This window comes from Arvicola amphibius, chromosome 3 (genome assembly GCF_903992535.2).
Source record: "Arvicola amphibius chromosome 3, mArvAmp1.2, whole genome shotgun sequence".
Lineage (NCBI taxonomy): Eukaryota > Metazoa > Chordata > Mammalia > Rodentia > Cricetidae > Arvicola > Arvicola amphibius.
This window is the reverse complement of record NC_052049.1, coordinates 157533885-157538672: the sequence shown is the minus strand read 5'-3', so window position 1 is coordinate 157538672 and position 4788 is coordinate 157533885. Positions and strand designations below refer to the sequence as shown.

Genomic DNA, 4788 nt, shown 5'->3' with positions numbered 1-4788 from the left:
GTGTGTGTGTGTGTGTGTGTATGTGTGTGTGTGTGTGTGTGTGTGTGTGTGTGTGTGTGTGTGTGTAGTCATAGGACTATTAAATCATGTGGGAGCTACAGGCTTTAGTTTTGGATAGCATTGTCTCTATCGAGACACTGAGAAAGTCAATAAGTGGTAAAAATAATGCATAAAAAAAGCTCCAAATATTTTCAGTAGGATTTACTAATTTAAATTCACACTGACAGTGTATAGTAATTCCAACTCTCTCTCTCTCTCTCTCTCTCTCTCTCTCTCTCTCTCTCTCTCTCTCTCTCTCTCTCTGTGTGTGTGTGTGTGTGTGTGTGTGTGAGTGCGTATGTGTGTGTGTGTGTATTTCTCAACATCCTTACCAGCACTGATCAGCTTTAGCTTTGTTTTGTAAATATTAGCCAACTTTACTAGTGTGGGCTAATAACTCATTTTGTTTTTCATGTGCATCTCCCTAGTGATTAGTGATAGTGAGCATTTCTTTATGTACCTTTCGACTATTTGTGTGTATTCTTTTGAGGGATGTTTATTTTCTATTTTAATTCAGTTGGATTTTGGTTTTTGCTAGTGAATTATTTATACAGTTTATTTAGTCAGGATTTCAACAACTCATCAACTATATAGTTTGCCAGTACTTTCCCCATCCTGCAGGTTAACTCTTCCCCTTATTATTTCTCTTGTTCTGATGGAGCTTTTGAATGTGGTAAGATCCCATTTGTCTATTTTTGCTTTTGTTTCATATGCTTTATAGTCATATGCAAAAATACTTGTTAATTCCAGCATCCTGAAATATGCTTCCTATGTGTTCTTCTAAGTTGTTTCACAGCTTCAAATTTTATACCTAAATATTTAATTCATTTGAGTTGAGTTTTGCAACTGATGAGAAGTAAGGATCTGACTTTATTGTTCTGTTTAATAGATTTCAATTTCCGTAGTAGACGTGCAGGTTTATTTCTTGACGTTCTTTCCCAGCCCACTCATCCATTTTACTTTATTTATTTAAGATTTATTTATTATGTATACAGTGTTCTGCTTGCATGTATGTATGGACAACAGAAGACAGTATCACATCTCGATGCAGATGGTTGTGAACCACCATGTGGTTGTTGGGAATTAGACTCAAGATTTCTAAAAGAGCAGCCAGTGCTCTTAACCGCTGAGCCATCTTGCTAGTCCATCTACTCCTCCATTTTATCTATAAAAGGTAGAGTGAAAAGGCTTAAAGGCATAGTAAAAAATAATAGTGAATTAGGATCAAACTTAAGCCCATCCAAAATGTACTTTGCAGCAGTAACTTAGGAAACATTCAGGCTTGTGTGTTTCTGTATTACAGTCACCTTATCCCTTTCGTTATCTTGGGGACTGCATAAACGCCAAGAAATTCTGGATCCCTTTGTTTCGATCTGTCTGTAGCATATAATACATAGGGTAGTAGGAGTTTAATATGTAAGATTGAAATACAATTGATAACATTCTGTTTGGGAATTATGAGATCTGTCTTTATACTTAGGTGGGTTTTTACATTCTATTCCCTCTAGGTACTTAAAAAAACAATTAATCTCTCAAATGAGATACACCAATATGTGACTACATATCATGAATTTTTATGTCACACCCCATTATACAAATCAATTGGAACTCTGTTTTTATTTAGTTTTTGTAAATCTATTAAACAGTAGAAGATTAGAAGAAGATATAAATATACAGTCTAAATTATCATTGCCTGAGACCTGCACTTAGAATATGGAAATTAAGAAAAATATAAACTTGCAACATCTTATTTCCTCTTAACAGAAAAAAAGAATTGATAAGAATGACTAGTTTGAGCACAAAAAACATGATACACTAAGCAGAAATGACTGCCTGGCTACATAGATGATGTACTGGATTTAAGTACTTTGGGGGTCATCTTTTCAAGTGCAAGTGACTAGTTAGATTTTTAAAAAAAATCTTGGGTGGTTTATAATGTTACTATGTTTTTCCCATTGCAAATAACTTTAATTCATTTGTATTTGTTTATTTATTTATTTCCAGCCTGGCTTCAGTTTCCCCTCCCCCTCCTCCTCCCACTTCCTGCTGCCCCCATCCAATGCTCTTTTGTTTCTGTTCAGAAAGGGGTAGGCCTCCACAGGATATCAACAAGTCATGGCATATCAAGCTGTGGTAAGACTAAACACCTCCCCTTGTATTTAGGCTGGGCCAGGCAGTTATGAGAAGTAGGTTCCTAAAAGCTAGCATTAGGAACAGTATTAGGAACAGTCCCTGCTCTCATTGTTAGGAGTCTCACAAATAGACCTAGCTAGATAATGGTCACATACATGTGGAGCAGCATGTATATTAAATTTGGAACGATACAGAGAAAATTAACATGCCCCCTTCATAATTTTTTCCTGCTCATTAAAGTTGTATTCTGTATAATTATTGGATTCTATTCAATTCAATTAAAGAAAAACATTTATTGGGTGTCTCTGTTATGACAGCCTGAAATACAATGTTCAGTACTTAGTTCAATTACTTATGGGTCCTGAGGAAAATGAAACAAAGAGGAAAAAGGTTAGTTGAGTTCACATTTCCAGAGGAATAAAAGTCCATAATGGTGGAAAAACATGCAGCAGACATGGGGGCTGGAACTGAAGATGAGGACTTGCTTACATCTTAAACCACAAGCAGAGAGAAGAGAAGCTTAAAAAAAAAAAAGTTCAAAACATGAAACTATGAACTCTAGAAACTCACTCTCACTAGTGTACTTCCTGTGACAAATAAATGGAGGAAGGAGAGAATAGACAGAATTACTTCTTATTTCTTCATTTTTACCCCCCAAAAAAGTTTCACAAATTTAGTTTGACATTAATACTAGAAATATTGCCTAATGGGGATGCCAAACAGCTACTGTCTCATAAACTAAAGAAAGTGTAGTAAAATGCTATCTGATAAATATCTCACTTTGTCATCTCTTAGTAATAATTTGAATGCCTTACATTTTTATCAGGAGAGTGCCAAACCCATCGTAGGAGCTCAATAAATATATATTATGTCAAACTAAGTTTTCTTTATTTCTTGATACAGGGTTAGGTGTCCTAAGTCAAATATTTAAGCCTCCAAAAAGGATTTCCCTTCCACTGTGAAAAACTTTCTCTGGTCTACAGGGAACTTGATGGCAAGGACTGTGACAAATCTCTGGTATCAAGCCCACCATATAGCACATGTTAGGTGATCCATAAGTGTTTGCTGAATAAACGAATGCATGATAGACAGGACACCCTATACCCAGTGGCCCTGTCTTCAGACCCTTCCCTACAAGCACCACTCTGAAGAAAAGAAAATAACTGATTTATTTATGTTTATATGTTAAATATACTCATTTTGTTATGATTCTTCTATTCATAAATCTTAAAATCATGTCAGTTGGATACCTCCCTGATTTATAACTTTCTGTATAATGGGGCTAATAATTTTCATCCTGTCAGTGAAATTTATTATGCAATTCTGAAAAATATACATATGTACATATGGTATCTTTATTTACATTTTATTTAAAGTCACTCATTTGTACTTTTTTCTTATGTTGATACTGTAAGATTGAAAAGGAGTAAAATAGTACTATCCAAACTTTTTTCTCTAGTTACAACCATATCATGAACATTAAGTTTAATTATAGCAGGTTATTGCTTATAAACTGAGAATGTATGAAAATAAATCTTGAAAGAAGTTGAAATTCTCTCAATTGCCTCATGTTCTCAAGCACTTCTGAGAAGCCAAGTTCTAGAAAAATAAGAAAAAAATTAACCTTTTTAATGTAGGTGGTTTTACAATGAAATACATTATTCAAAAAACAAAAAAAATGGAAAAAACAGTTTGGAATAATATTGGCAACCAAGAACCTGGATTTTATTTTGTGAGCAGAATTATACACTGAAGATATTGGTCTGTAGAAGCATATGATGAAAATAAGGTTTTGCTAAGATTTCCTGGCACAGAAACCCAGAACTAATAGAAGTAGATCTGTCATAAGCTATCCATCCACACAGTTAGTGTAATATTAAGATAGAATTTTTATTTGATTTAACTGCATCTCAAAGTAGAAGTGAATACATGTCCCATTAGGAAGCATCTGCTGCTGGTTTGGAGAGAGAAATGGAATGCTTTGAACTAGGGATGAAGTGGGTTGCATGTTTTCCTATTTGTGATGTTTTAAATTTTGTTGAAACTTTCTAAAGTGTGCATATGTATCTGCTTCTATCAAAAAATGAACTTTAGGTACTAAATATCTTCTCATGGGTGTTTAGGTGTGTATGTGAGTCCTTACATGAATCAATTCTCAAGTGTCTGTGAAGCGGTTACTAATGCTGATTCTGCCTTTGAACAAAAATCTCTTAAGAGATTAAAACACTGTTTGTAGTTAAAAAGTGCTATCTATTACAAAGAACAGACCTAAGCATAATAAAAGCAATATACAGCAAGCCGACAGCCAACATCAAACTAAATGGAGAGAAACTCAAAGCAATACCACTGAAATCAAGAACAAGAAAAGGTTGCCTATTCTCTCCATATCTATTCAATATACTTCTTGAGGTTCTAGCTAGAGCAATAGACAACAAAAGGAAATCAAGGGGATACAAATTGGAAAAGAAGAGGTCAAACTCTCACTATTTGCTGATGATTTGATAGTATCTGATATAACTCACCCAAAAAAATCTACTAGGGAACTCCTACAACTCATAAATACCTTCAGCAATGTGTCAGGATACAAGTTTATGTTGATTTCATTCATTAATAAAG

At 34.3% G+C, this 4788-nt stretch overlaps 1 non-coding gene across 1 annotated transcript; it reads left to right on the top strand.

Annotated features, from left to right (window-relative positions):
* The first annotated feature begins 2325 nt into the window (after positions 1-2325).
* Positions 2326-2429, top strand: LOC119810898. Its single transcript, XR_005284837.1, has one exon. It is a non-coding gene; the product is annotated as a U6 spliceosomal RNA (small nuclear RNA).
* Positions 2430-4788: the final 2359 nt, after the last annotated feature.